The 11,601-nt window shown below is 35.4% G+C and overlaps 1 pseudogene; it reads left to right on the forward strand.

Moving 5' to 3' along the window:
* The first annotated feature begins 3,004 nt into the window (after positions 1-3,004).
* Positions 3,005-5,742, forward strand: LOC102493961 (olfactory receptor 10AG1-like; annotated as a pseudogene).
* Positions 5,743-11,601: the final 5,859 nt, after the last annotated feature.

The following is an 11,601-nucleotide window of genomic DNA, read 5'->3' on the forward strand; positions in this document are numbered from 1 at the left end:
ACCTAACCCCTGTTAGAAGAGAAAGCAGTCAAATATGGATGATATATTGCTGAGTGAAACAAACCAAGTTATGAAAGACAAGTATTGTATGTATCCACTTATTATATACCGACTATCTGCATTCTATGGTAGAGAATGAAATATTGGAGGGCATCAAAGCAGTGAAAATAGTTATGGATGCTGAAGACAGTGTGGAATGTGAGGGAGGGAGAAGTGAAGAGTATAGAGAAGGAAAGAGGAGAAAATAGGCATGACATCTGTGGGACACAGAAATGGTTTATTGCCTTTGATGATAACATGTATAGTATTCTCAACTAGACTGATCTGAGAAGCATTTCATGTTAGATAAATTCTCTTTACAAGCCAAATGATGAATAACGAGTAAGACTCTTAGATGGAAGAACTACTGGTTCTGAATTAAGAGCCACAAAATAGTGCCATGATATGAGTGTAAGACACTTCTTTATTTGCTAAGCCATTGATACGCCTGAAGTATTATTTCAGTTTTTAAATTTTTTTCAATGATTGTGATATTTAATTGGATAACGTAGTAGCCAATTCTAAAAGAAAAAGAAATGGTTTATTGCCTGTTGATGATAACATGTATAGTATTCTCAACTAGACGGATCTGAGAAGCATTTCATGTTAGGTAAATTCTCTTTACAAGCCAAATGATGAATAACGAGTAAGACTCTTAGATGGAAGAACTACTGGTTCTGATTAAGAGCCACAAAATAGTGCCATGATATGAGTGTAAGACACTTCTTTATTTGCTAAGCCATTGATACGCCTGAAGTATTATTTCAGTTTTTAAATTTTTTTCAATGATTGTGATATTTAATTGGATAACGTAGTAGCCAATTCTACTTTCTAATGAAGGATGGACAGTAGATCCATCTACCGCAATGAAAAATAGATATTGAATTTGTTCCAGCCTATATGGAACTGACAAGTTTGTGACAAATGATGAGTGCAGTTCTCAGTAGTAGAAATAAGTGAAAGAAGCTCCATGTGCAAATACGAATCAGTGACAAAAAGAGGACAGAAGGCCAGTGTGAGAGGCATGACGTACCAAAAAGAAGCAGATTTAACACAAATAAAATGAATGCAGTTTTAGAAAAACTGACAAATACTTATAGAACCCCATACAGAAAGGAGCTAGTATAATTACACATAGTAGTCGTAGATTTTATGCCTGTCAGTCTAATATCCATACGTGTCTGCAAGTGGCTGAAACAGGAAAAAGATGTTAGGAGAAAAAGTGTTTTGTTTTGTTTTTCCCTCTGTACATATAGACCTCACGTAATGACCAAATTCCAGCCCTATGCATAAGTCATTAAGCTAATTGGTCAATAAGTGAGAAGTTAAAAGGTAGATGTCTTGTGGTGTGCTGTGGCACCATAGAGTATGTATTTTTCATTATATGTCAGTGTGATGCCACCTAGAATAATACAATAATTATATCCATACAAAAAGCATAAATTATGGGGCCAGAAGATAGCATAGTGGTTAAAAGGCATTGAACTCCCATGAGGCCAACCACAGTTTGAGTGCTGTAGCTTGCAGCTTGAAACTCACACTGGGTGTGTGTGTGTGTGCATGTGTGTGTGCCTGAAATCCCTAGAGAAGAATGGAGGAGATGTGACTGTGGTGCAGCCATCCCCGCAGGGGGAATTTTATGACTGCCTGTCCAGCGAGTGCATGCAACCTACAGCAAAAATCTCTGTTCAAAAAACAAAAGAAAAAGGTTACATTAGATAAGTTCAAGAAAGTGACAAGACACAGGTCAACACAATAATTTAAATGTGTTGTCATTATTTTTATGTATTCTGGATTTTCTATGGATGCAGTACAAATTTATAAGCAAAATATTTAGTCTTGTGTGAATATGAGCACTTCATGTAGTACATACTAATTGGTTGTGGTAACAATATAAAGACTAAAGAAGAAGACTTCAGGGACCATGTAGAAGGAGGGTGGGAGAGAGGAAGAGGGTATGGAAGGAAATTAGGGAGAAAAATAGAGAAGTAAGATATTTGTGGACACAGAAATGGTATATAACTTTCTGTATATGGTATTCTCAACTGGACTAGTCTGAGATGTATTTCATGTTGGATAAATTATTTCTACAAGATAAATGATATATAGCAATTGAATGTAAAATAATAATAAAAATAATAATCATGTAAAACAAAAAAGAAAAAAGAAAGGCAAGTACAGAGACAAAAAAAAAGACCAAAGAAGGGGATTCCCTGCCATGGAGAACTGGTCTTAAGTCTGAGTGGCTGTTAAGCAGGTAGATCTTAAAATGAGGGTTTGTAGTAAATAATGTTTTTAAAATGTTTATTTTGAGGTGGCCTGTATCTCATTTTCGATGAGCTAGATGTGTTATTAGGCAACTTGACAAGAAAAAAAAAAAAAACCTAGATGTTTCTCAGCAGAAATGACATGCTTTCATTTCCATGAAAGTTTATCTACAAAGCATTACCCTTCTGAATAAGGACTTCACAGCCAAGCATCCAGAAGAGAGCAGCATAGCATGGTTGTGTCACATGACACATTTTTCTGAAGGCTTGTACTTCTGGATCTGGTTGATTTATGAGGTAAAAATAAAATAGATTAATCTGTATCATTTTTCAAGTGCCTTAGACAGAAAGCTTTTAACTTTTTCTGAAAGTAGTTCTACACAATGAAGTGGCATTTACATGCAAAGGGACTCCTGCTGTGGGAGCTCTGTGGGGTGAGGAACTGCACAGGTGGATGAGTCTATCCAACACATAGTTTTAAAAAGTGACCACAATGAGTGCTCAGCAGAAGCAGTCTTCCAGAAATTAAATTGATACATGAAGATCTCCATCAGGGTAAGAGTTACTGTTCCTATTTAAGAGCAGTTGGTATTTGAACCAAGCAAAAAACATTGTAGAAATAGAGTGAGGATTTGAGAAAAAAAAAAAAGTAACCAAAAGTTTATAGCATAAAAATCATTTACACTTGTACACAGAACATGAACATTTATAAAGGTAAGTTAAAATTGTACTGTTAGACTATGTTCATAGTATTTCTAAATCTGAGGATCAAGATTCAAATAATAAGAGCATTAAATGCTGTAAACTTTATCTGAAAATGAGTTAGTTGCTTAATATACATCATGTAGCTATTAACTTTAAAATAAAGTTAAATAAAACTAGATGTATGTCAAATAATAACACTAATAAAATAATTAATTTCAAGTAACTTTGGTAACTATTACTGTTAGAAATATGAGAGAATATTTGCCTTATCATATAATTTATCAGTGTAATAATTCAAAGCATCAGCTGACTGACCTAGAAGGTATACAGTGTAGTAGATTGGAGGAGATAAACAAATATGTAAATTGCTTTTGAAAAGTTAGAAAACAAAAACTGAGAAATTGTAATGGGCATCATCTATTCATGCTGACTTGACAACTTCATGCCAGATGACATAAATATGAAGTGCAGCAGAAAGAGAGGGTATTTTAAATTTTATATGCTTTTTTTCTGGGTTTCAGTGCCATTTAGATATTTGGCCACTGGTGTAACCAGAGTAAATAATGTTTAGATTTAATTAAAGTTGTACTTCTATAAGACAACAATATGAAGGAAAATAGAGAAAGGAAGTTGCATTTGATTATAAGAGAATTATATGACAATAAAGACTTTCACATGAATAAGGAGAGATATATAACATATAAGATAGAAATATTGCAATGTATGAGTAATATTTCTTGTTCAAGTAAAAAGGTAACTAATATTTATCACAAACCACGTAGAGAAGATTAATGGGTAAAGTTGAGAAAGAGCTTGCTGAAATTAATGCTTTCATATTTAGTGTAAGTAATGGAGAGACACATCAATTAGGTAATAATATTGGATACATGTATTTCCTCAATTTAAGAAAATTGATTGTCATTAGAGGATAAAAGAATTGACTTAAAATTCTATTTGACTCTGGGAAGGCATGCACCCTGTGGAAAAATTTCAACTCTTTTGAATAAAAATTAAATGAAAACTTTAAGGGAAATAATTCTCTTTGAATTAAAAAAAAAATATGAGGGGCCAGCAGGTGGTGTGGTGGATAAGGGCACTGGATTCCCACATGGCCAACCATGGTTCAAGTCCTGGACCTGGTGGCTTGCTTTCTCACTTTCTCTCTCTCTCTCTCTTTCTCATCAAATAAAGAAAAAAATATCAATAACAAATGGAAATAAATAAATAAATAAATAAATAATTCTTTAAAAAAAATGAAATAAGACTACCATTACAAAGAAAATGAACCTGGACAAAACAATACAAAGAGACTGTATCATAATTCTACCCTTAATGATGAAATAATAGGATATTATTACTACACAGTATTCTCTAAATAATGCACACTACATACTCTCTCTGGTATCGTAACATCCAGATATGTAAAATATATTATCATTATACTTCTTGAATTGATTTTATCCCCAATACCAGTTCCTTTGTGATGTTTCTAATCTCAGTCCTGGGAATAATAACCTCATTCCTAGTAATGGTGGAAATAATTTGAGAAATTATATAAGTATTTTAATGCATCTCTTCCAGTTAACATCTGGGGAAAAGGTGGTTGAACACACGGATTAATTAAACATTTTAAATCTATCATATCTGCAGAGAAAGAGCAAATTAAAACAGAATATTCAAATATCACTATAGTGATAGAATTTGTTCTCTTGGGATTTTCTCATACACCCAATCTCCAACGGATTCTGCTTGGTGTATTTTTTTTTTTGAGAGATTTTTGCTATAGGGCGTGTGCACTCGCCAGACAGACAGAGAGAGACATAGAGACAGAAAGCGAGAAATCATCCCCCGGGGGGGTTTTCTTATACACCCAATCTCCAACGGATTCTGCTTGGTATATTTTTAATCATATATTTGACTATCTTGGTGTGCAATACCATTATAATATTAATAACAAAATTTGACCTTGCTTTCCAGACCCCTATGTACTTTATCCTTGGTCATTTTTCCTTTTTGGAACTATGTTATGTAACAGTAATTCTACCAAGAATGCTCATGGACTTTTGCACTCAGAAGGGACATATTTCTTTCCTTGCCTGCACTACACAGATCATGCTTTTTCCTTATGCTTGGAGGTACTGAGTGCCTCCTGCTTGCAGTGATGGCCTACGACCGCTATGTGGCCATTTGCAACCCTCTCCATTATGCTCTAGTGATGAACCACAAGGTCTGCATCCAGCTGGTGGCTGCCTCCTGGATCACTGCAGTTCCAGCTGTCGTTGGGAAAACGTGGCTAATTTTCTCTTTGCTTTTTCACACAACTCACACAATCAATCGCTTCTTTTGTGACATCCCACCACTTCTCAAGCTTGCTTGTGGGAACACATTTGTGAATGACATAGCATTCTATGTAATTGCGGTTGCGGGGATGTTCATCATGGTTCCATTTCTGTTTATTGTTCTATCCTATGGTAAAATTATCTCCAACATTTTGAAATTGTCATCAGCCTTCTCCACCTGCTCTTCTCACCTGACAGTTGTAGTGTTATTTTATGGGACAGCTACCATTTCTTACTTACAACCCAAGCCAAGTCAGTATGAAGAAGTGGGGAAGCTAATCTCTATTTTCTACACCATTTTGACACCAACTTCAAATCCCATCATATATATTCTGAGGAACGAAGATATCATGATGGCACTGAGAAAACTACTAGCTAAGTTATTAGCATGAGGTAAAGCTATGATTTGTAGAGATACTCTGCTTATAGCTTTGTCAGACAACCAGTATAGAAATACACTGTTAGTGAGGGACCAGCAGGTGGCGTGGTGGTTAAGGTGCTGGACATTCCCACATGACTGACCACGGTTCAAGTCCTAGACCTGGTGACTTTCTCTCTCTCTCTCTCTGTCTCCCTCTGGTCAAATTAAAAAATAGATGAATGAATAAATAAAATAATTCTTTAAAAAAATTAAAAAAGAAACACATTGTTAGTTTTGTTCCTATGATCGCAAATAATGATAAAATTGTAACTATCATCACACATTATATAAAGAGACCTTCTATTCACAGAGTTCGTTTCAGGCCCCCTTAAAGAATGGTTGACTACTGGGTTGGGAGTGCCTGAGCAAAAGAATACAGGTTAGCTGTGGGCTTTGTATAAATTACAATTAGCGTCATGCTCTGAGATAAATATTCTTTAAACCCTCCAGTTTCTTCAGATGTACTTTCTGCTGTAGTTGAATATAATCAGTGAGGCAGCCCAGAAGCAGTAAAGGGGATGCAGGGGAATCAGGATTTCTTTGCATTTTCCTGTGTCTCTCTCTCTCTTGTTTCTGTCCATGTCCTTTGAAGACTACAAATACTAAGGGAATGAACTACGCTATTGTGCAGACCTTTTATTTCTAAAGAATTATTTATTTTATTTATTATCATTGTTTTTAAAATTGTGATGAGAGAGAGAGAGAAACAAAGAGAGAGAGAGCAAGAGACGGAAAGAGAGAAACCAAACTGTCAGGTCCAGGACTCAAACTGTGGTTGGATTTTGGGAGTCTAGTGTTTTGACCACCACACCACCTGACCATCCCCTATTATGCAGATCTTAAATTTCTCCTGTAACCAGATTCCCTCTGACTGTAGCTAGGTAATATCAATTTAGTACTAAAAACTTTATACAGTTTTTGTAATGTCTTTGTAAGAGAGAGAGAACGATAAATAGATTTTGAAAACAGATCCAGAGAAACAGAAAAGAACATCATGTGTAGGGGAAGCGATGGATTGCTGTGGTTTTTCCACAAAGCAAGGAAGTCCAAGAGCCACAAACCTGGAAGTGACAAGAAATAACTTTTTTCCTGAAAGCCTTCTGATGGAGTGAGGTGCAACCAACACCATGACTGTGACAACAGACTTGAAAACTGTGAGATACTCATTTTCTATTGTTTTAAGCCATCCGATTTGTGGAAACATAAGGCATTAATAGATCTATGAAAACAGTACACCACATAAATATTCTTCTCCTTAGTATTTTTTATTACTTTTTTGATCTCTAGATGAATTCTGTACCCTGCCAGGACTCAGCTGTTATACCATTCCTCTTCCCCTTCATTTGTTGTAACAGTTTTAGGCTGTAATTTGGCATTTTTTTCTTTTGTCAGGAAAATAAAAATACTTATCCTTCTACTTTACAAACTTGATCAGTGAAATCTCATTTTGAAGAAAGAATATTTGCATAGTATTATGGACATGTGTTTTTAAAGTATGTTTATAACACTTTTTGTTTTCTTTTGTATTGCTTAGGGAACACAAAACAAACTGACTAGTCAAGACAAGGCAGACTCAGAACATATTAAGACGCTGGAGCACATCTATATCTCATGATGTCTCACAACCACTTAAGACATTGTTTAAAAACAGCTCTACTGGGGACCAGCAGTTAGCATAATGGCTATGTTGCTGGACTCCCATATAGTCGACCACAGTTCGAGTCCCGGACTCGGTGGCTTAAACTCACGCTGGGTGCATGTACGTGTATGCCCAAGATCCCGAGAAGAGAATGGAAGAGAAGGGATTGCGGGGTGATCTCTCACTGTCTATCTCTCTGTCACTCTCTGTCTTTCAGGCGAGTGCATGCACCCTATAGCAAATATATATGTATATATATATATAATAAAAAATGCTTTACTAAAGAAATGTTTCTTTTTTTAAATTTTTGGAGTCTTTTTTTTTTTTTCCTATAGGGCGTATGTGCTCGCCAGAAAAGACAGAGAGAGACAGAGAGATAGAAAGCGAGAAATCACCCCCAGGGGGGATGGCCACGTCGCAATCCCTTCTCCTCCATTGTCCCCTTGGGATCTCGGGCATTCATGCACATGCGCCCAGCGTGACTTTAAGCCACCAGGTCGAGATTCAAACTGTGGTCAACTACATGGGAGTCCAGCAACATAGCCATTACACCAACTGCAGGTCCCAGAATTTTTTATTTTCTTAACCTGTAAGAAGAACTATAAATGTATTAATCAGTCATAACTGTGTGTTCATGAGACCATGAAGGAAAGCACTCTACAACTTTGGATGACATAGATGTTAAAAACAAAAACAAAACAAAATAAAAAAAACAAAAAAAACCACACACTTCACACTTCATGGGGCCAGCAGGAGCATAATGGTTAAGACACTGGATTCTCACGTGGCTGGCTATAGTTCGAGATCTGGACCCTGTGAAAAATAAGTAAATAAAAATATCCATTAGATAAGTTCCAGAGAGTGACAAGAGGCAGTATAATGTGATAATTTAAACTTATCATTTTTATTTATTTTGAATACTATTATGGGTACACAAGAAAGCACAAGTTTATAAACAAAATATGTAGTTTTGTGTGTATGAGAACACATTGTATAGTAAGTACTAACTGACTGTGGGAACAGTACAAAGACTAAGTAAGAAGATTCCAGAAACAAAAACAGACCAAGGAAGGGGAATCCCTGCCCAGTAGAACTGGGTGGCTGTTAAATAAGTCGATCTTTAAATAAAGAGTGGTTGTAGTAAATACTATTCTTTTAAATGTTTATTTTTGAGGTGCCTTCTGTTTCATTTCCAATGACGTAGAGATGTTTGTCAGCAGAAATGACATGTTTTAATTTCCATGAACGTTTACCTAGGAACAGAGCATTATCTTTCTGAATAAGGATCTCACAACCAAGTATGCTGAACACTGCAAACATGACACATTTGTCACATGACACGTTTTTACGGTTCAGACTTCTGTATCTGGTTGAATTATGGGAGTAAAAATAAGAAAGGCAAGTCTGTATCAATGATCAAAGACCTTAAATTAGTTGTTGAAATAGTTTAACTTTTTCTGAAATTAGTTTTCCACGATTAAGTGGTATTTCCCTGCCAAGACACTCTGTTCAACATGGGAATTCTGTGATAATGAGGGACTGCAGAGGTGCTTGAGTTTATCCAAACAAATGTAGCTTGGCAAAGCAACCAGAATGATTGCCCAGCAGCAGAAATCTTCTAGAAACTAAACTGATCCACAAGAGACATCCCCCAGGGTGAGATTTACTTTTCCTTTTTAAGAGCAGTTGATATTTGAACCAAGCAAAAAATACTGTAGAAAGAGTGACTTTCTGAGAAAAAATAGTTACAGAAAGGTTTATAGCGCAAACATTACCTACTCTCTATACACAGAACATGAAAATCCATGAAGGTAAGTTAAAATTGTGCTGTTAGACTATATTGAGGTTATTTCTAAATTTGAGGATCAAGATTCAAATAACACGAGCATGAAATCCTGTGAACTTTATCTGAAAATGAGTTAATTAATATACGTCATATAGCATTTAACTTTAGTATAAAATTAAATAAAAACTGATCTATGTCAAATAATAATAATGACATCAATAAAAATAATAATTCATTTAAAGTAAACTTGATAACTCTTACTAATGGAAGTATGTGAATATGAGAGAATATTTGTCTGATCATTTTCATTGACCAATGTAATAATTCAAAAACATCAGCTGATGGGCCTAGAAGGTGTGCAGTGAAGTAGATCTGAGGAGATAGAAAAACGTCAATGATGAAAGACGTTAAATTAGTAGCCAGAAATAGTTGAACTTTTTCTGAAATTAGTTCTCCACGATTAAGTGGTATTTCCCTGCCAAAACACTCTGTCCACCATGGGAGTTCTGTGATAATGAGGGACTGCAGAGGTGCATGAGTTTATCCAAACAAATGTAGTTTGGCAAAGCAACCAGAATGATTGCCCAACAGCAGAAGTCTTCTAGAAACTAAACTGATCCACAAGAGACATCCCCCAGGGTGAGATTTACTTTTCCTTTTTAAGAGCAGTTGGTATTTGAACCAAGCAAAAAATACTGTAGAAAGAGTGACTTTCTGAGAAAAAATAGTTACAGAAAGGTTTATAGCGCAAACATTACCTACTCTCTATACACAGAACATGAAAATCCATGAAGGTAAGTTAAAATTGTGCTGTTAGACTATATTGAGGTTATTTCTAAATTTGAGGATCAAGATTCAAATAACACGAGCATGAAATCCTGTGAACTTTATCTGAAAATGAGTTAATTAATATACGTCATATAGCATTTAACTTTAGTATAAAATTAAATAAAAACTGATCTATGTCAAATAATAATAATGACATCAATAAAAATAATAATTCATTTAAAGTAAACTTGATAACTCTTACTAATGGAAGTATGTGAATATGAGAGAATATTTGTCTGATCATTTTCATTGACCAATGTAATAATTCAAAAACATCAGCTGATGGGCCTAGAAGGTGTGCAGTGAAGTAGATCTGAGGAGATAGAAAAACACACAAATACTTGTTTTGAAAATTTGGAAAACAAAGAAATTGTAATGGGCATTGGGGCCAGGAGTTGGCATAATGGTTATGTTACTGGATTCCCATGTTGTCGACCACCATTCTAGACCCAGACTTGGTGGCTTAAACTCACGTCGGGCATGTGTGTGTGTGTGTGCCCAAGATCCAAGAGGAAAATGGAGGAGAAGGGATTGTGGCATGGCCACCCCCTGGGGGGGTGATTTCTCGCTTTCTCTGTCTCTCTGTCTCTCTCTTTCTGGAGAGTGCACAAACCCTATAGCAAAAACCTCTCCAAAAAAAAAAGAGAAATTGTAATGAGCATCACCAAGTTATGCTGGCTTGCCAACTTTATATCAGATGACATGAAGTGTAGCAGCTTTACAGGTTTCAGTTTTTTGTTTGTTTTCTTAAGAGAGATATTTTCACTATAGGGCACATGTATTTACTGGAGACAGAGAGAAAGAGAGAAAGGAAATGAGAAATCACCTCCCAGGAGGGATGACCATGTTGCAATCCCCTCTCATCCATTCTCCTTTTGGGATTTTCAACACACACGTACACATACCCAGTGTGAGTTTCAAGCTGCTGGGTCCAGGACTCAAACTGCAGTTGGCATATTGAAATTCAGTTTGCCAACCACTACAGCACCTGTGCTTCCAGAAACAGGCTGTCTTTAATGATTTTGCTTTATTTTGTTTTTCAGTGCCACTCATATGCTTTGACCACTTGTGTGGCCAAAATAAATAATAGGGTTACTCAAAATAATACTTCTATAAGGCAACATTATGAAAACAAAATAGAGAAAGGGAGTTGCATTTGATTATAAGGGAATTATATGTCTTCAAAGAATCTCATGTGGATAAGGTGAAATATATAACAAATATTTCAATGTACAGGTAATATTTCTTCTTTAAGTTAAACAATAATATTTATCATAAACCATATAGGAAATTTTAATGAGTAAAGTTGATGAACAGCATGCTGGGATTATTGTTTTTATATTTAGAATAAGTAAGGGGAGAGGTACATCAATTACAGCAATAATGCATACATTTATTTCCACAATTTAAGAAAAGTGATTCTCATTGTAGTATAAAAGAGATAACTTAAAACTCATTTTGACTCTGGCAAGCACATGGACCCTATGGCTAAAAAACAAACAAACAAAACATACTAAAAGAAACACTATTTGAATAAAAAGTAAATTGAAACTTCAAGGGAAAATATTTTCTTTGAA

Source organism: Tupaia chinensis, unplaced genomic scaffold (assembly GCF_000334495.1).
Source record: "Tupaia chinensis unplaced genomic scaffold, TupChi_1.0 Scaffold145166_1, whole genome shotgun sequence".
In the NCBI taxonomy this organism is placed as follows: domain Eukaryota; kingdom Metazoa; phylum Chordata; class Mammalia; order Scandentia; family Tupaiidae; genus Tupaia; species Tupaia belangeri.